Source organism: Anticarsia gemmatalis, chromosome 3, assembly GCF_050436995.1.
Source record: "Anticarsia gemmatalis isolate Benzon Research Colony breed Stoneville strain chromosome 3, ilAntGemm2 primary, whole genome shotgun sequence".
Taxonomy (NCBI): domain Eukaryota; kingdom Metazoa; phylum Arthropoda; class Insecta; order Lepidoptera; family Erebidae; genus Anticarsia; species Anticarsia gemmatalis.
In genome coordinates, this window is record NC_134747.1 from 1,763,755 (window position 1) to 1,786,122 (window position 22,368).

The 22,368-nt window shown below is 34.7% G+C and overlaps 1 protein-coding gene across 3 annotated transcripts in view; it reads right to left on the minus strand.

Annotated features, from left to right (window-relative positions):
* LOC142987186 (SUN domain-containing ossification factor) overlaps positions 1-22,368 on the minus strand; it is a 103,976-nt gene that overhangs the window by 30,514 nt on the left and 51,094 nt on the right. Inside the window, exon 1 of one of the 3 annotated variants that reach the window (XM_076135775.1) lies at positions 7,155-7,349. The exons of 1 other annotated variant lie outside the window; for it this stretch is intronic. The gene's annotated coding sequence lies outside the window, so the exon portion shown is untranslated. Of the gene's footprint in view, positions 1-7,138; positions 7,350-22,368 lie in introns of those variants that run through there. One more of the 3 variants, XM_076135774.1, reaches the window with a different exon arrangement.

The window sequence follows — 22,368 nt, forward strand, 5'->3', positions numbered from 1 at the left end:
TCCAAAAGTGAAATCATGAACCATTTATATCACAAAGAAAATTTCAAGCCGCAGATGTTCACATGCCATCTTAGCAAACACTTCCTCCATTTAGTGGATATAAAGCAGACAAGACTGAAACGATCCAGGCCGAAACTCAGGCTATAAAAACCATCCCGTTTAAGGCAGTACATTAAACTGTCTGGAAACTTGGATGGCGTCCAATTTTGTTTTTGACCTTAATACTAGATGTTGAACAATGTGATTGATGAGAAATCGTGTTTGCTGAAGTACCGTTTAGTGGAGACTGGCTGTCTTTTGCGAATAGTCGAGTATGTTGTTCAATCTCCAAGTTAGACTAACGGCTGTTCCGGCTTTGCTCAAGATAATTTTGGTAAATTTCATCATACCTACATACATGTCGACTAATACAATGTGCCTTTAAAGTGGTGTAAGAATTTTTCAAACAGATTTCGGAGGTTATCTGTTATAATACATATAAACTCTTAAATCTTTATATTGAATACTATAATAAGTTAAATGTAAGCGTGTATAGTTAAATCCATTTTACTGAGTATCTAAATCTAAAGTCACTCAATTTGTAATGTCCGCGAATCTACTTTCTTCCCACTGTTTCATTGGTGGGTACGGCATCTGTTTTCTCGGTATGTTCTCCGATTAGATACGGATTTATCTAGTTGAGCACTAAGCCCTTGTATTTCAATTATATCTAAAACGGGAAAGAAAGGGATCATAGATCTTCCAAAACTTCTTTACTTAATAAAAAAAAGCACTGCAATAATTACAGACATCTATTCATCATGTTTTTCATATTTAACGATGAAAACAATTGCTTTTTTTCTGCTATTCTGAGTATCAATAACATTCCTACTGATGTATTGATCGATTTATATCTTAGCATTGAAATCCTGAGGCTAGTAAACGAGACATCTCGTGGGAGTATTACGGAAGTATCTAAGCATCCTAGACTCCCTACAGACTGATTGTTACCTGTATTATAACAAACCTATAACAATATTTCACTCCCGACTGATACCAGTGTACTTTTGTTCACTACAATAGACGTAGGTGCTGGTTATAAATAATGTTAATATGTCGTGAAGCCAATGGCATTTAAAAGGAGGTGAAACCGGATTGATACATTGGTATAATGAGGAAGTAAAGAGTTCACTTTATAAATAACTCTTTCATTGAGTGCAGGTTCGGCATTACTTGTTTGTATGGTTTAAATTCGACTCCCATTCTTAAAGGTACCTTTATTTTTTATTACGATTACGATGAATTTTTGATGTCTTTTTTGAACTGTAGTTACTCTTGTTACATACCTACATAACTTAATCGAATTCTGTGACGCAAATAACATAAAACTCTTAAGATAACAACCCTATAATATCACTTAAAGTACTATATTGATTAAAAAACAAGCATTCCAAAAGTGAAACCATCGCCCCTTCGCATTCCATTTTAGGAGAACAACAATATGATTGAGTTGTACATTCACAATCGCTATAGTGAATATAATATACCAATAAACCTCTTAGATTTCTCTAACAATAATTACGAAGCTGTGTCCAACACCATGGTTGTGTACAAGCTAGGCCGGTGGGCGAACTATGTAAATCGTGCCAATGGGGCCGACCTAACAAGTTTTCTACTTCACAGAGAAAATACAGATTTACAGTGCGCCCGTGAAACGTCAATTAGGTGGCTTTCGCGCCTTTTACAACTATTTCGAGTATTGTGATTGTCTGATTGTCAATCTATATGCCTTTAAAGGGTGAATTGAAAATTCCTTAGGGCGGTATGCGTCGCTCGTGAAATTGGGTTGAGTTTGCGAGCGGCTTTAAGTCGGATTTATTTATTTTAGCTCGAAGCGATGGGTGAAAATATGGGTGCGACGCGATTATCGTGATAATTCGCCGACTTAGTGTGAATTACTGTTATAATAAGTGTTATTATAAGTTATTATATACTAGCATGCGAATTTCAATTAACGTGTTCTGTGAATGTGACTAGATAATGAGTTTTTAAGCCATGTTAAAAGCCTTTCGGGCGGCTTGAACAACTTTGTCACTCGTTCGATCACTAACCATACGATAAAACAAAGTGAGTTTTACTTATATACGAAATGTATATTTATATAATCCACAAGTATAGTAACAAAGCTTATGTGAATGTTCATAATGTCAATTTCTCTCCATTATTTTTGAAAGAATAAGGTTGTTACAGCAAAAATACACGTTGATCGCTCCAGGGTGCTAAGTTAAAGGATAACATAACATGAACTCTAGACGATGTAGGTCACTGTGATTAAACTTAATCCAAGCTCTTTATTGCGGGAATTTTCCGTAGTTTGTACTCAGTCTTAGACATTTAATATTGTTAGCAATATTTTGTTGCATAGAATTTAGTCTTAATAACTCTCTCAGCCTTCTTGAAATGACATAATGGATGGCCTAAGATCCTATCAAATGCTTAAGGGTGTGTATGATACTGTGCCTATATATTCTATAAATTTTACAGCAAACCTTTTGTGGTTAGTTATCAACTAGTTTACGTCAATTAGGTATCCTATAAGCAGTACATAACTGTTTATATAGTATATTAATCACCATAATTTTAGGAAAAAACCGATATTCTGCATATGGACTATCACATTGACGTACACAATAAACCCTTTTAAGAGGTCTACTTGTATTACTAACTGCCTACTCGTAATAAACCCTATAAATATTATTAATGCGAAAGTAGCTCCGTCTGTCTCTTCTTCATTTCATTTATTATTCTTATTTTTTTTTATGTTTAGTATATGACCTGAAAAATGACATCTATCTATTCATTCAGCCCATTTCTACCCACTGTTAAGTTATAGGTCTCCCACTCAGTACGCCATTTTTTATCCTGGAAATTCCACGAGCACTGTAACTATGCGTGTATTAAGCCATATATTTACTGGACAAAATAACCTCCAACACAGGTCCTCGATCCTCTCCCAGCAGAAGTATTTCATCAAACGATGAGTTCTACATCTTGCACTTAGTTCCTCGTTTGCCGCGAACGACTAATACCGTCCCACTTTTTAGTCCACGGGCAAGAGCTGGTAATATATTTTTTCCCATAACTGTCCCACTGCTGGGCAAGAGTCTCCTTTCTCCTGCTCTCCTTCTCCTTACGAACGAGACAGGGCATAGGCTTTGAGTCTACCACGCTGGTCAAGTCCGGTTTGGGGTACTTAGTAATAAATATGGACTTCAAGACAATCGTCATTTTTAATAATGTTGCAACTTACAAATACATTAATAACCAGCAAATGACTGTTAGAATGGTCTGCTGTCGATTTATTATCAAATTTAATCCTTAAAGCCTGTCAGGGCAGGTTCGAGTTACCATTCTGGATTAGATTGCGTTACCTTGAGTAAGTATTTATTGATATTTTGCAATCAGTTTTGGAGACAAGCGTTTGGTTTCGGTAGTCGTTTTAAGTTTCAATTGTTTGATGGATAGTTGTGTTTTTATTCTGTGGGTGTTTTTGACAGTTCTCACGATGATTAAGTTATTTGAGATTAAGTTGACACTACTTTATCCAAATTTGGCGTGACTTACGAAGAAACAAGACTAAGAATAACAGATTTCTTGAAGACTTTTTTAGACCAGTAGTTAAGGTATTACCTCGCGATTAAGATTCTCACGTACGGTTATTTTGAAAAAAAAAAATATAGTGAGGATTTGTTTTATTGGAAGTTTAAATATTGGTATTTATTGGCATAAAGTAAAAGTTCTATGGTAAAATAAGGAAAATCAAATATTTCATGATTTTTCATGACATCATAAATGTCATGTTATTCGAGTAAAAGGTAACTAAAAGGATATTTATAAAATAAAGTCAGTCAAAGAGACCGTTTCACTTGTATTTTGTCACGTTCCAATAATAATATACTCAAACAATGGACATAAAGTACAAGGAATGCCAAACTATTGAATGAACTATAGTTATAAAAAATCAGCACAAAAACATACCATCCTTAAAGAAAAACTCGCTCTCATTGTTGTCACCGCTTAAATATATTGTAATGTGACTGATCAGAAGGCAAAGCACCCCTTAGCGCGAGCAACCAATAAATAAATAGGTGGGTAGCCGCTTAGTGATATTTCAGCTTAACATATATGCGCTTCGAAAGAGACTATATAAGATGTTCCCGGCTGTTAACAATTTAGTTAAAAGTTGGTAGACCAATTCTGACCTGTTTAAAAACCTACAGTCAACCGTTTTTAAAAAAAAGTCAGGCAAAATATAGCTTCCATATATTTTTTAGTAATCAAATTAAAATCTGCGTCGCCAAACTGGTAGGTGTTGAAATATTTAAATTTCGTTAGTGCCAATATGATTGCACATCGTATTTGAACTAGTTTTAATCTTACACGCATCTCTTTCTGTTCAAAGCTATTAAAAAAGGACAACATGCTGATAAATGAGTTCAAGTTTTGATTTGATCATATTATGTCGTTTTGTAATAAAAATATGTTTATTTATTCTATGCTAATGGCAGAGTAACGCAAGAAGAATCAGTAAGGATTGGTTCAGTGTATTTCGTCTAAGACCATGGCTTCTATGCTTTTGAATTGAGTAAATACGAAACTTAAATTTAATATAATTCTATGACTGGAGTCAGTTGAGTTGCGTTAGACATATTTAAGTTCAAAATGAAAACCTAGCACCGAAAAATAGTCCTGGCCCGGCACCAAATCAGAAATCTACACACTTTTGTTTTGAGAAGGATATACACATACATACATTAGCCTAACGTAAAGTCCCCTATTTTCCTAAAAGCAATCAAATACAGACAAAATAACTGCTAACTTTTAGAATTATCATACCTTTACCAAGTTCTCTTTTTCCGTAGCGGCGAGTTAGCCTTTTTATCGAATTGATTGGCAATCATTTCGCAAGCCAATTCTATGGGACCGACTGTTTTAAAGAACAATAGACTCCAATCTCATTGATACTGACTCTGCGCATTTTATTTGCCATAAGAATCACACCTGACGTTTACGTAAAAGCTGACATCAATACAGTAATTAATTATTTTGACATATATTTGAATAATTTTTACGCTTCTGGGCACTGACACGGCCAACTGATTTTAAACTAAGCAGTGCACTGTGTTATACCTACAGACGATTGAAAATAGTCGGAGTATCTTGTATGATACGATGACATTTTGGACTGAATTAGTAGTTAGAAACACATGAACAGCGGCTACTATTACTTCGTTGTATTGGAGCAGGCTGACCCCGTTTTTATAGCGACAATACGGAAGAAAGGTGGTTATTTTATATCACTTAGTATAAAATAACTCGGTGATCTACAAATATTCTTACAAATTCAAGACCCAGAGATACGTCGTCTTTTCAATAGGTAACAATAACGGTCCCAGAATACACCCTGTAGCACCCCGCAAGCTGCACATTATAATAATAAAAGGGGCACATCTGTCCATCCGCGATTTTGTAGTCGCGTGGCAAACGAAACTTGTAAAACACCTTTACTTGATCTTTTGAGTAAGTATTTTTATAGCATAATACTATTTGGGTACCGAAATTTTAATGTAGATTGTCTGAAGTAAAAATATGGAACGAGGGTGTAAGTGAATATAAATAACTAAAAAGCCTATATTAGAGTGTAATTTTACACTATTACCGAGAAATACTATGATATAGATATAGCGTGATATCGAAATGAAGTCATTTCAAAAGTATAATTTTATGAAGTTGGTATTTTTTAACAGTACTTTATTAGCAACTAAACCAGAAATTTCATTTCGGGCACCAATCGTTATCTTATACCTTCGTTTCTTTAAATCCATTCAATTTCGTAATTTTTACAACTGAATAAATCACTTCAAGTTAATTTCTATGCTCGAAACATCTTAAAACGCCTTCATTTACATCTCATCATACAACCATCACATCTTCAGCCATAGGTACTCTAAACAAACATTGTTACGAATCCTAATTGTGAGAGACAATTAAATCAACAACATCCATACTTTACCTTTGATTGTTATGTCTAATTGTTTACATCACACGGTTACTGTCAACATGATCATCAAAAGGTTTTCCTACCACGTATTATGTTGCAGTTCGTGTATTAATTATGTTGATGAGTTGCCTACTATAGTCTCATGTGTTGATATTTGATTGGTTACATTGATACGGAAAATGATGTCCCTAGTGTTGCTAACAGGCTTGTTTTCCTAATTTTATAATTTATAGTATGTAAGGACAAAGGAATGTTGACCCGCAAAATATAATTTATTTAATTTGATTGATCCCTTACTACGTTTCTTGATGATTTGCTCATATTATTATCATAATCTCCTTCAGCCTCAAAAGGTTTTAGTTTCCGAAAAATATACCTAATTGATGTTAAGTTTTTTCATTCTTTTATTTTATTTAATTTTTATGGACTGTTTAGTTTCTCCAAATATCGTGATTGATTACTATACAGAAAAAGACATATCTATTGGAAGCCAGGCGTAAACGAAATTACTGATGAAAATATATTTCGCACTTGTCCAATGCAGACGTTTCGTTACAAAGAATTACTCCAGAAAAACTTCGTGTAACATTCATAAATCATGCGAAACGTCTTCACAGTACGTTTGTGTTATTGAGAATAAAAACCAAGGTTTCTTTCCGTTTTATTTCTAAAACAAGGATGAATATTAAAAACAATAGATTAAAGTGCCGTAAAGAACATCGATTAACTGATGGCACTTTATCTCGAGGTACTTAATAATGTTTATTGCCATTGGAGACACATTAAAAACGAATACAAAATAAATAAGTATACTAGTAATCGAAAAAAGTTAAGAAATTATCAACTCTGTAAAAACAATTACCTAAAACTGAAACTAAAATTCCGCAATCAATTCGCACCTTCCAAACTTAATTGAAAATACCAATTGAAAGTTACACTAAATTGTGCGAATTTAATTCTCATAAGCATTCAAAAATGAAACCAGAAACCTAAAATATTACATTACACAGTGTAGTATTCTAATAGTTTTGCCCTACGTGTTCAATCGATGTTTTGCAAACACACGCAGAGGGATTACCCAGATGATAAAAAACTCACGTTAAAGAAGATATACCACAATCCAAAAAGATATTCCAAGCACTACAAAACACTTTAGAATGCGAATAAAATAGAAAGCTAAAACACGTATTCGATCAACGAAATTTAAACTTTGCAAAATTCACGATCGCGTCGGATAATAAGATTTATTTTCCGTTCGGACGTAGTGTGCACGTCCTTCGTGTGCGCAGTCACGCGCCGTACTGAATTATTACTGGGTACTGCGTCGGCTGTTGAGAGCGAAATTGGTTTTCGAACCACAATTCCCATCAATTTAAAATGAGCCCTACCATGATGTGATTACAGTTGACTTTACAATGGTTCGATTGTATTTTTTCGCTGCAACGTCAAACAGGTTGGACACGAGAAATTCGCAGTCTGCCAGGAAATTGACACATAGGTCTTTAGCTTTTTGACCGATAGTGACGCGCAATCACTCATAGTTTTACACGCCCATAAAACAACAATGTAGGGGCCGGTATCAATTTTAAGACTGCATTCGAGGTAAAATAATGATTTATTGGCATTGAAACAAAGTTGGCGTTGTCTCTTGAGCCAATAGAGAGCTGAGATAGACGAAGGCCTCTGACATAATACTTGCAAATGAGTACAAAGCCATAGAAAACGGAAGCAAGCGATCTGCAATGCAGATATTATGCCCAAAGTTTGTTGAAAAACTGGCTCTTAAGTCCGCTTATCGTTGACCTTTTTATGTCATGTGGTAGTATTAGAATTTCAGATGGCACGTGCGGTTGATACCGTTTAATGGTGACGGATTATGAAATAGCAACAGTCTGCCGGTAGCAGGAAGAATTTAATCAAGCTTTATTGGAATAACGAAGGCAATCAATTTCAGTAATTATTGTAACATTGAACAAGTACCTAGAATATTGAGTAAATTTTAAGTAGAAACAGCATTTTATATTACTGCACATGTGCAGAGAAAGGTGCCAAAGTCCACAGTACAAATATCGGTAATACAAATGATTCTTAGTACTCTGACTAATACAATTATAATAACTACAATTACTATCTTCTTGTCCTATTCATAGCCGTGTTATTTCAAGTTGTTTAATAAAAGAAAATGAAGATGGAAGCGTTATTTTAATAACGAGAGTGGTCGAGTCAAACATGGCGTGCTGAGCTCGTGTTCAGGGCATAAAACATAGGATAAATGTAAAAACTATGTTATACATACATATCGATAATACAGTGGGTTTTGTATGAATAGGTCATACAAATGTTAAACAGCCTAGTATAATAATTATGTCTGCTGCTATCGAACTAATAATGTATAATAATGTATATATTAGCCGTTATAAGGTACTTTTTCTTCTTCTTCGGACGAAACGACTCGGCACTTTTGACGCAATACCTTTACAGACAGACAAATAGTTACTTTTGCATTCATATGCAAATGTGCTAGCGGATAACAGATTTTGACCAAACCATTTTAAAGCACGTTTCTTTTTTGCTCAATTACAGAGAAAAGACCAAACTATAGGCCTTCTCAAATGGTTATAACTTCTCCTGAGAGCATCTAAAGAATGACATGTAAATAATTGACATGCCAACGAAATTATAGTAATTTTAATAAAACCTATCTGGTATGGACGTCCAGACTAATATCATAATGTTAATTAATATACCTATTACCTAATGGCTGTGAAAACACTGGGAATAATAAAATGATTCCTAGAATATTAAACATAGTTTGGTCAAGCAATTAACATGTTAAATGTATGTGCTAATATTTGGTGCAAGTACACGGCTAAGTGTGAAAAAAATATTTGTGCCTGGTCAATGTAATACCGAGGGCTTGACAAAAATATGAGGAATATTGTTTTTAGACCTACTGGTATCTATTTGTATTTAATGGTCGTCTTTTTTTATACATAAACCTGTCTTGTCATGCGCGATTTCCTACTGAAACTGACCCACAAATTCGTACGTCGTAATAGATCTTTGTAGGCGTATAAAAGGCGTTTAAAGGCGTGTTAAAATTGTACCCTCTCTTTTTCAAGCATTACTGTCCTGTGTGTCTCCAGTCATAATAGACTAGCAAGGATGATGTCTATTCACATTTTTCCAAAATTTAACTGTCTAAGTTCCGCTAAAAAGCAACAAATATATATGTACGTCTGTAACTTTTATCAGTGTATCAGTATTTATAATGTAAAGAATTTCGGTATCAAAATTTAAGGTACTTAATAGATAATTACCACGTAATTAATCAATATTCTAGCATCAGATTGTATGAATAATTAAATGATAATATGTGACGTATTGGTAATTCCTAAGAGTTTAGATAATATGGTCGAAGGTGAAGAGGTACATAACTTGGGTTGATTTTAATAATTAAAAAAATACAGCTTATTTTATCCAACTGCGGGGAATTTCTCGCTTTCGAACTAAAAAACAAAATCAAAAAACATTTCAATATAAGATATCAAGATAAGAGAGAAAAAAAAAAATTTAGCGACGATTAATTATATTGTCAATTATCAAATTATTCAAAATCAAAAATTGAGACATTTTATATTAGACGAAATACCAAAGTATCCAGAATTAGTAACAATATTAATAGGCGCAACAGGATATTGGCAATAAAACTAACGACTATAAATTAAATAAGGAAATACCAGAACTATGACAATAGTCAATTGATAACACCATGTTAATTTTGACGCACACGGTGACAAATCACACACTTGAATTTTACGCGCATAAGGATAATTCGAATTAAAAGATGTTGGTACATTATAAACTTATTGTATGAGTCGTCAACCAAGTGTCAAAGTTTGTTCAAACATGAGGCCTTCAGGCTTTTGACAATGCCGTAACGGCTGGTAAACCGGAACCGATTTTTACATGCCTTCGGAAGCACGAAGACACTCGACTCTAATGCCGCCTAGCAGCCATGCATCAAAGTAATGTCTGCCTTAGACGTTGCCTTAACCACTGATCCTATACCGAACAGCAAATGTTATTTGTTTTATAGCACTTAGCGTATGACAAGCATTGAGACATGAAGCAGAAAAGGATAAAAGAAAGATAGTTGTACGAGTATTTAAACTGATATAATCTTATAGCTTTATTACCAAGACAACTTCCATTGCCTGTTGAAGCTAGCTATTTGCTTCTGATTCTTTGTAAACACGTAATCCTGACAACTACTAGTTGTTTACAGGGTGAACAACGACAGAGACGCTAGATTGAACACCGAGGTTGCATGTCGAAGACGTTTGACCTGGAGTTAACCAGCCGTTAGTCACTCAGTACCTGAACCGTGGAATATGCAACAAGTTAAAAACAAGGTATTGAACAAAGTCGACCAGTTGCTTACTGTAAAAAAAAATCTGTTTTTAGAATTTCACTAGTATGCAGTGCTTTTTTCGACGTTTATTCTGCACCTCAATTTGCTAAATAGCCTAGTTGGTAGTATGATTAATTTAAAAATGATACGAACATTACTCCCGTATGGGGACGCCGAGTAATATTTCTTTTTAATTTTAGTATTTCTTGTTACAGCGGGAAAGGAAATACTTGATTTGTGAAAATTTCAGCTTCCTAGTTATTACCGTTTATCAGATACCTGCTCTTGGTGACAGACGACAGCGAAGGCTCAGTTATAGGGCGGAACCCTTGAAAAAATGACCAGATGTTTCTATGTTCTTCTACATGCAATATGAACTAATTTGCAGAAATATTAGTACCTACTTCAGAGTAAAGGGTCATCAGACGGTCTAGTAAATTGTACTAATTAACGTAACTGTATAAGCATGACACATCAGAAAAACACGCTGGTCATTATTTGGATTGTAACCTACAAGTAACTGTAATATTCTGTAATATTGCGTCATGGTGTTTCAATTTCAGTCAGTTGGGAAAGTCAGCTGAAGCTTCATAAAAACTCAGTCCAGTCCAGTTCACACTTTATAGGTCCAAGTAGATGCTGACCGTAATATTGGTTTGACTGCCTCCGTGGCGCAGTGGTTTAGGTCGCCACGCCGATACCACTGCAACGGGAGGTCGTGGGTTCGATTCCCACACGGAGCAATTATTTGTGCGATCCACAAATAATTGTTGTTTCGGGTCTGGTTGTGCTTTGTGTCCGTTGTTTGTGTGTTTGTAAAAGTCCCCGCGACACAAGAGCAATTCTTAGTGCGGGAGTTGTCTTTAAAAAAAAAAAAAAAAAAAAAAAAAAAAAAAAAAAAAAAAAAAAAAAAAAAAAAAAAAAAATATGGTTGAGAACAAAGAAGAAAATTAGACAGGTCCAAAGTATGACAGTATTGATATATCTCCGCATTTCCTTCGTTCCTTTTTATGTAATAGAAGCCATCTTAATTTTACTACAATAATGATAAGACTAAAACCAAACTTAAATTGGTGCTCCTACAGACAATTTCCGATGGCTACTGTTTTTGGACACAGGCGGACAAACACATACATACGTAATAAGTACAAATAGTCGTTTGTCGTCATCAAATCTATTTGTATAGTCAACAAACATGCGATTCGCTACAATATGTTTACAGACATAATTACTGTCTATTCATGAAACACAATTTAATGTGTTTATTGTGAACTGTACAGTAAAATTGTAAACACGTAGCTTTATGTTTCAGGAAAATTCGTTTTATTTCGTCATCATCCTGGCTTCGCGTGACATGTTTAGAGCAGGTCAACCGGCTTTTTCGAAACTGTCAAAAAATTACAAAATACGACTATTTCAAATACTTTCTACAAAGTTTACAAAAAAAAGGATATTCTGAATTTGAATTGATATAGCAGACACATGATCTCAGACATTTGTCTTTCAGTGTATCCGTTGTTTAGGAGGCAAATATTCCAGGATATTAGGTGGCGGTGACGTGTACAGCGAAGCCGGATTTCGTTCGACATGTCTGGCGACATCGCACGACTTATGACCGAACCAACCACGTCTGGCGACACTTGTCGCAGGACATTTGTTCCCTATTAAGTCTGTATAATTTTTCTAGAGACACCTGTCAGTTATAGTCTAGTCATTTGATATAATATAGACTTGTGAACATGAGCTTACACGCGCGTGTAAGTTCTCATAATATGAGTACTAAATAAATAACAAATGTCTGCCAAAAATAGTCGCTTTTATTTGGGGTTTTTGAGCTTTGATTTGAGTCAGTATAATAAAGAGGGTAACCGGACGCTAGTATCAAAACATATTATTAAGGGCAAAGGTACCTCTATAAAATAAGGAATGCTGGCGTCAAAGATGTCAAAAGAAGTAAGGGCAGAAGTCTTTATTATCAGTATTTCTTCCCTCAAGTTTGAATCAGCATCCAGTCTCACCAGATGCAGCTGAATACCAGTATGTTACATGGAGCGACTGCCTATCGGACCTCCACAACCCAGTTACTTGGATAATAACACGATACCTCTCGGTAACACTGGTTGTCAGACTTTCAAGCAAAGAGTAGTGAACAATTATTTGAATCTATTACATCTCATGAATTGGTAATTTATCTATCTATCTATCTATCCAGCCCACTTCTACCCACTGTTGAGTATAGGCCTCCCCCTCAGTACTCATTTTTTTTCGATTCTACGGTAGACAAGTATAGGCAAACAATAATAAATTGGAATTGGCACTTGCTATTAGGCAATTAATATAAGTCCTACATTCAATTTTAAAAGGTGAGCAATATTACTTTAAAGTACCAAATTCAGCTAGTTCAAACATAAGCAGAGAAAGTAATTGCAGATTGAAACTAACATTCCGCAGCGAGTTTACGCCCGGAATCAAAGCGGTTATTACATTGAATGTCGTCTAATGTACTTATATTAGATACCTTTCTAACGGTACATGGGTTACGTAGATGCTAAGTTCATTTATAATATTAATAAGTGTTATTATTCTACTCCCGCAGGTCTTGATGTGATGTTAGATAATCTATATTGACAGTCCCAACATTTTTTTGTAAAGCCATGCTTTGTCAGTATGTTGGATCCATAGCCTGATTCATGGTCTAACTCCACATTCGTTCCAGAGGGCTACTACGTTACTATGGGCCGTGAAAACGAAATTTCGTGAAAATTCTCAATGAATTTCTTAGACGATCATCATCGACGTTCAGCTATTTATTGTCTACGACAGTACCATCCATCTCTATAGTAGAATCTCTATAATACAAATTCACATTAAATTAATCATTATTTTAGTAGATAATTATTTGAGCGGCAATTTTCAAACATTTTTTATGATGTACAAGACTATATTTTAATGCAGCAAACTATAGAAATTAACGTAAATAATAAATAGGTATGCGAGTTTCCTTTCCACCAGCACACCGACATATTTGAAAATAATTATGTCATTCCATTCCTGCCTACGACCTCCACGTCAGCTTACAAAGTAATTATCACAAATGCAAATTAATTATCGATATAAACACCTACATAATAGCACTGATTACTTATTATTATAAATTATTTACCTCAAACAACAATAGCCGAATTAATTTTTAGTCTGGCTATATTTGTCCATAGCAACGAAAACAAAATGACGTCAAGGCGCATAAAATCTTTCAAACAGTTATTTTGTATCGAAGAAAATAGTTTTTCATTTATTTCTCATAAAAAGAGAGCGATTTTTACAGCTTTTCCGCTATAACATTAATTAGATGCCTGGGCTACTATTGAGATATGTTATAACATATAAAAAAGCCACTAAAAACTCCTTGCTTGCCCCAGAAATTTTATTGGAGAATTGATCAGCAGTCGTACACACTACCACCCAGACTGCAGACGTAATTAATAGGTACTTATTACATTAATTTATTGAGCCACAAAGCATCATACTTCCGCATGTATCCAAAGATTTGCTTCACGTAAAGCGGCAGTTCAACTCGCTTCTAAAAGCGTCCACGACAACTGCGTGACGTCATTTGACGTTTCAAGACGTCAAACGTTCGCGATTGTGTTCAAGTCAACGCTTCAGTGACGAGTGAGAGGCGCGGCACTCCGTAAATACGTTTAGAGATTATTTTTAGACAATTGTTTGTAATTTTTGAGAGGACTGTCACTCGTACAGACGTCTGATATTTCTCTAGAAAAATGTGAAATATTTCCTCTTTTATCAGAGAATGAATTGTCTGGGGAATGGTGAACATTTTTTGGCTTGTCAACTTGTTGTTTTGTGACAGTATTTTTTTTTCTGTTGGACATTAATTGAGATAAATAATTTACGAAATAAGCAATTTAGTTTTCATGTTTTGCCAAAGCCAATAATTGTATAATCTGTTAATATAGACTAATAGATTATAACAGTATTTTATTAAAACTAAAAAATACATATTAAAATATTTTCTGGAAAGCACAAAATATGTTCTCAGCTCCCTAATAAGAATCTTAATATCATTTTTTACCGACCATCTGGACAGCTTCAATAACTAACCTATTATAAATTCATAGTACCACCCCATGGCATCACACTCATAGTACATTACACTTTAGAAACACATAAGGTCCAAAATCATACACAGCCAATACAAAGTTGCGGCCCAACTCTACAAAAGGGTGAACTACAAGATAGCAACAAAGATAATCTCCGACCAGTATCGATCACTTGATCACAAGATGTACAAGTGAAACAATAACTCAATTGTTGAATGTTTCCCATATTACGTCACGGTTCAAAGTTCGAATACGGCTCGTGACTGCACCGGCTGATAATCAAGACGTAAAAGGCGAATTAAACTATCTAATAGATAAATTGTGGGATTTGTTCGTAATGATTCATGAGGTGGCAACTGCTTTCTCTTACTTAGAAGGGTGTTTTAATGAGATGACCTTTATATGAAGGAATATGGAGTATTTTCACTTTTGTCTCATTTTCGGTTGAAAATAATATTGTTGTCTAAACGACACATTACGCGACTAGATAAAGTTATAATTTTGTTTTCATGTATGTTGTATCTGGAAGAGTTTCAGGGATAGAAGGTTGTATAATTAAATGCAGATTATAGTAGATTAACAATTCTAGTGAATTAAAAGATTACAACAATCACAGAATTACATTTTAGAACAAGTTAATCAAACATGTATCTCAGATTGAATGAACCGTAAGCAAAAGAGGTGAATGAACGATGAATCTCGAGTAGTTAAATTATAATCGTCACGAAAATTTGCACAAAATTCAGTAAATTATGCTAGGTGGATGTTAACATGGAAATACATGAAAATTTTTGAGTTATCTGATGATGACATTTCGAATCCCATTCCATTGTCAAAAAAGAGCTACTCTACCCTAAGGTATAATGTTCCGTCAAAAATTCTAACAAATATAATTAAGTTAAATGGGAAAATTAAACAGTCCCTTCGTAGAATTATTTCACACATTGAAAAGTCATACTTGACATTCAAACGTTTCTCGCAATGTTTCAAAGTCAATATCACAGGTCAAATGAAACAAGATGAACTTAATTATGAAGCACTTTCCAAGCCGTGAATATCTTTATATGGTTGGTATTCAGAATTAATTACGTGGAAACAATGGTTTACGTAAGTGCGCGGTCAGGCGGCGACCTCTGTACACGCTCTGTGTACCGAATGTAACGATATAAGAACGGTAACTCACAAAAACGGATAATGGCTGGTAAATCTCTAGACAAAGTTAGGTTGATCAACACTCTAATTAAACAATAATATTTTCACCTTGTGAGGCAACCGGGAAATCTCTTGCTCAAAAATTAATTAACCATTAGCGTTTTTTTTTTTTTTTTTTAATATAAGTTTAAACGCTATTAAATAGATAAACTACCGCTAAATGCACTCAGAAACCGGTCATAAGACAGGTTTTTTAAATAACCATTTACGTATCTCGCTATTGAACAAACACCTCCTTTTTTTCTTCCAGATATTTCTTCCCAATTTTCTGCCACCAGATAAAGGCAGAAAACTCCACAGTACTAGAAACAAATAATAAACCCACCACATGGAAACAAGGGTATGCACAGAGCCTGGAAGAAAACCCGGCAAGGGACTTTCCAGAGTTACTAAGGAAAGGATCGAAAGACATTTTACTGTCTGTTTGATAAAAGAGCCGTTCTTGAACTTTACCACCAACAAAATTAGCATTAAATGGAAAGCACTTGAGTGAGAATAGACAGTCTCATTTCTTCCTACATTTCCTTAGGCTCAGCTCGTTACAATATTACAATAGTGTTGCGTAAGATCGCGACGTGTACTCCCAAATACCAGTGGGTTCTCACACACGAACGGTGAACACAGATGGGATTTGTGATAAGATGCAACGTTATATCATTGATGAGGAAGAGCTTTCCTTGGTGGCAGACAACCGATCTACGCTCCATGAGAATTTGTTTAGGGATATTTGAGTCAAGTCTGATTTGTAGGATAACTTTATGGATGGATATTGGATAGATTTCGTAACATGACTGGCTTCCCTTACATTAAATTTGTTAAAATATCAAAGTTTTCCGTCAAATAAATTATCTAAGGTTGAAAAATCTGCCATGAACTCAATACTTAGCAAGTTCATGGTTATCAAAATATGAGTAAAAATAATTTTGAATATTTGAAAGTGATCTATAAGATTGTCCAACAACTTAGATATCTTCATTTAAACGTCTGTTAAGGCTCTATGACAAACATAGCTCGATAAGAAAAAGAGAAAATAATAAATGACCGTTGTTTCAGTAATGAATACATATTAAACAGATATTACTCAGAAGAAGATTACATTCTTTATTCTATCAAGCAGGTTAGAATTAATTGTACGTGGAACCAACAAAATAATTAATATGATGGTCAGCTGATGTTACAATTTGTTTTTGTCACCCGAGACTCCTGTAACCAGGAGACTGTAGTCAGAAGTTTAGTTATCTGATAATTAAGAATGCTATTACAGATTCTGTAACATGAAGTGCTATAAGTGTTAATGTCTGTAATTTGGCGTGATATCTTAACACATACTTACAAAGATTTTATAAATCGTGAGAAATTTTATTTACATGAGCGTAATGGGTGTACATAAATGTTACAGATATTTTTGATAAATACAATACGTATGTAGATGGGAGGAAATAAGATAATAGTTCGGATAGCAAATAGTCTAGTCCACGTCTTATTCAATATGGAGATTGTAAACTAATCTAGTTCGTAAAGGTTTTTCTTTAGTATTTTTTAAATATCTAGTCTTCTAAATAGCTTTTATGGTTCTGGTTTCGCTTGTATGTGTCGCTTTTGCTGTAGGTACTTTTAGTGTTTTCGGTGTGGATCGCGGGTATAGGCTAGTATTAATACGGTTGTATAATTAGCAGAGTTAGTGCAATAGTGCGCGACTAATGCCGGGTTAAAAAGTTATAGTGCACATCGACTGTAACGTTTTAGTAATGCCTAGTAATCAATGGTTGTCATAGTTAACCTAATAAATAACTGGGACCGACATTTAACGTACCCTATGAAGCACGTAGACGATCAGCTGAAATAGCCCTATGTGGCTGATGAAATGTTTGTGCCAAAGGTTATCTAAGTGAACTTTTATCGATAGGTGAGCGCAACCAACTGAGAACAACTCAAAACTATTATAAACCTAATCCAAAATTTTGTATAAGCCACAATTTGTGACCCAAATTTAAACACGAGCCAATAATAGATCTATCCAAAGCCACAAAAATAAACCTGCATCAAACCACTCTATTTCCTCCCCCACACTTTAACCGCAACCCTATGACCGTCCCTGAAACATTCAAGCCTGAAAGTGCATGAACCGGGACGGGTTAACCCAGTTAACTCGTCAACTGTACGGCACGTTGAACTATGTAAATGTTACTTTGTAGCTTGTATAATGGCTTAAAGCCAGGGATAGCCGGTCGAAATGTCCGGCTAAAAAGCCAGGCATACATTAGGGGACAAATGTTTTGTAACATGTGTCGCCAGTGACGTCGGGAGAAGCAGAGCGACTCTGCTGGACTTCGCACGACATGCTACGAATCTACGAGATATAAACCGCGCGATATTATGAAATTTAAGGCGAGAAAAGGCATGATTTTGTGTGTGTATGTTACATGTATACACACACAACACGCCTTTTTCTCATGCAGATGATGGCAGAGACCAAAGTACGCCATTTGGTACGATCCTTACAAACATCCTAGTGTGGGGTCAATTGAAACTCGAAACGTTGTTAAAAAAAATATGGTAATAAACGATTTTCTTTTCACATAAGATTTATCTAGCGTTATCACTCGGTTTCGATTGACATGTCATGAGACATTGGGAACTAAATATCACCTAGTGTATTCACAAAATAAATTTTAGAACGATTATTGTATTCCTAGCTTTAGCCACGGACCAGTCGAGTGAGTGATCGAGCGATTTTTATGCAAAATACCTCGTATGCAGTTTATTGAGTTCCGTTGTGAATATGATAAAGACTGACCGGATTTGTATGCAAATTGGAGCTTTTGTATCATATTGTGAATTGACATAGGTTTTTTGCCGAACATGATTTGTGTGCAGAGTATTTTAAATTTTGTCGGTTAAAAGGACAGGTTTTTCAAATAGACGACGAGATATTGTCGTAGCAGCTCTGATCACGTAGGTATATTTAACTTCTAACTTCGCAGCTATTCGATTTCGCAGTTTTGCTGAAAAAACAGTTTCATTGGTATTTATAACGTTAATACATACATAAAATCACGCCTTGTTCCCATAGGTGTAGGTAAAGATCAAAATGCGCCACTTGGTGTATACCTTAAAAACTTTAATAGCTGGAAAGTACTACATGATTATTTCTAGACTGCAATCATTAATATTATAAGAACTAACTGTTATTTAATCTAGGAAGTAAAATCTTTACGTTCTGAAGGAAGTCGTATATTAATTAATAAACGATTTATATCTATAAATACCGTAAGATAAATTATATTTATTGATAGTTTAAATTCATTTGAAAAACATTAAATATTTATTATAGTACGATTTGAAATCACTTAGCTGGCTTGCTCCTAAGTTATTTCTAATCAAGTAATTATATTTACAATTAGTGAGCCTTATTAGTGTTAATTATGGTTAGATAACTTAAGTTAACTCAGTAAGTCGCGCTGAAAGGATTACTGTCAATAGATGAACATGAATTCAATAATCCTATAAAATAACTATTCTCTGTACGGTACTATACTCGGCCTATTACGAACTTGCGAACTACGTCAGAGTCTTCGCACGTTCTTAATGGCCCGAGTATAGTGTAATGCCGAAACGTCAAGTTTTTTTTACATGTTTCTGAATCAATATTGGGGTAGAGTCTCCTCCCGTGATAATGTAAGAGTTGGGCCTTGAGTCCACCCAAATGCCCAATAGCGGATTGTTTTTATTCAAAGCTAGTTTTGATAAAAATGGGACATTGTATACTTATTCCTGTCCCTGACTCTACTTATAACGAAAATATACTCGAACGTATCCCGACAAACAGTTTTGACATTTAAAGTTCAAACAGTATTTAGTCCGAGATATAATTAGTATGATAACTGCCCCATTAGTGTGACATTAGGGGGACTAATAATAACTGTAATAGATAAATTAAAAGTCAAAAGAAAATATACTCTAATGTTATAAGCATAAAGTCTAGTTTCTATAAACAGACGAAGATTATAATCATTACTGTTAGGTCTAATTAGTGTCACAGAGTTCGGTTGAAGTTTTCAACAGAATCTGTAAAAGTTTATGAAACTTTTGCTGTATGAAGAAATTCTCTTTAGAGATGTCGTAGTTCTTGAGCTTTAGTTTTCAGATAGTTTCAAAGTTTTGTCAAAGTTGTTGTACAGTTTTGACAATAATTCGAACTAAAGTTTTGTTAAGTCCGTTGACAAATATGTCTGAGAAAATGTTACTGCAAAGTTAATGTAGAAACCTGTACACAAACTCGCCGAGGGCAGAGTTTGTTCCAATTCAAGTTAGCAACATTTTCATTTCATAGCACATCCTGGGTCTAAAAATAATGCAAATGCAAATTATGACTTATACATTTCAGCATGTTGAGCATCACCTCAACACGCTGAAATGCCTCGGCATCTTGATATATTACGCTGACCGTGGACTCATGTTAATATTTGGTTGTGTTTGTACCGCAATAAAATAAAAGGGTTGCTAAAGATTCAATATTATTATTATGTATAGTGGGAGAAAAGTGCGCTGTTTCCCACACGAGGGTAGACAGAAACCTATAAACTTCCCATGCTACGAACCCTACAAAAATCTTTCGCTTCATTCACATCTATACATCTTGCCATACAGGACCGCATTTCTTCTATAATCTCACTCCCAATTCCAAAACGTCATATCACTCCAAACCCCCACACTTCCTCATACCATCAGGTCGTAGGTTACGTCATTACGGTTCTAGGCACAGATAAGTGGGTAAGTAAAGGTTGTTGCTCACGACGCACGCCACGAGCGCGGAAGCACGTGTGCCAGTGATCCTATTATAATGTACTACGTGCTTTATAATCTTTTATCGGAAGCCTGAGGAGCTGATTATATGCATACTGATTTCTGCAGTACAGATTTAGAGCCGCTGTATAATACATGAGAAGTTAAAAGTAGCAGTTTATTTTATCTGGAAATCGTACCAAAAGCAAGCAATCAAAATATGACGATATTTATGTCTACTATGACGATAAATAACAAAAAAGCAGTCAATAAAATAAACAGACATTCTGATATGAGGATTAGAACCCGTAAATCTAGAACTGTTTTGAATTTGGAGACCTAAGGTAATAAGGTGACCTAAAATTCGAAAGTTTATTCTCGTCTTATCCCAAAAGTGTTCTTCCAGTATCATAAAGCCTGTCTTTTAATTCAAGCGTACCTACTCAAAATTTTCCATTACACTATTTTCTCATAAGCATACCAAAACAGGCTCCTCTTACATAACCCAGCAACATTTCAGCATGACAGTTTCATTTCACCACACTAGGAATGAGCCAATAAGTGCTAGATTTTATTTAGGTCACAATTCCGTCATGCAGACAGGCTGAAAGGAACTATTGTCCGACGTCTGGGCGGGGTCGTGGGTTCAAACCCGGCGCTATTGAAGCGACGAACGCCGGCATAATTTAATTAACTTGCTGTAAAGGTGACTGTAAAGGAATATAAGATAATTTATTTAGTTACGTTGGAATAGCTAAGGATTAATTTTACTGATAATTGTTTAGTAGACTTTAAATTAAATTGAATGAATGTTTGATCTGATATCTACTTATGGACAGTCTGCCTAAAATATACCATACTACTATAATGTGACGTCATATGGGTACCATTATAATAATATCATCATTGTAATTAAAAGAAGATTTTTATTGCAATTTCTTTATTGTTTACAGCTATTGTATTAGCTAATTATGAGCTGGAAATTGTATGGCCATCGTCGGTGGACTTACCTACTTATCATAAATGTACTAAAATTATTCTTCAGTATTGTGTAAAGACCTTAACTACTTGAAAAGTTGATTCACGCAACGATTAATTCAATCTAAAGGATTGTAAGTTGGTTTCTTTAAGCAAGTACTTAAATGGAAGTCATTAACCTGTGGCAAGTATAATTTCATATAAGAATCTACTATTTTATACATTTAATATTAAGCATGTATTTTTACGCATATATTTATACTAGCCTCTGGACCACGAGTTCATGGGCGAAAATATTTTTTAGGTAATAAGTATATATCGTAATAAACAATTGGTCGTCTGCCGAATTTTATCACAATTAACTCAATGGTAAGAGCGTGACAGAGTCACAAAAATACATTCCTCGCCCTCTCTCTCAGTCTATTTCATGCTACGAATCAAATATGATGGTTGGATCAGTCTTCCTATTTTTTCTCCTCCACTTCCTCATTCATGTCTTTTTGTACTACAGTTTCATCCCATCAAAAATACATTTCTATTTCGCTTTTATAATATTAGTCGGATTTATGATATTTTAACAAAGATGAAAAAATGTGTGCACGATGGAATCATATTTAGGCATAAAATATTACGTTTCATTCACGCACGTAGAACATTGTAGAAATTAGTAGAAATAAGTATATTATTATTAGAAAATTCTAGTCGTAAAGAATAATAGTACGAAAGAACAATCGCGAACAATGTAAGCGGCGGCGATCCGTCGATCAAGCGCACCGACTGTTCCCGAATAGATAGAACGAGATAGATATATAGGCGAG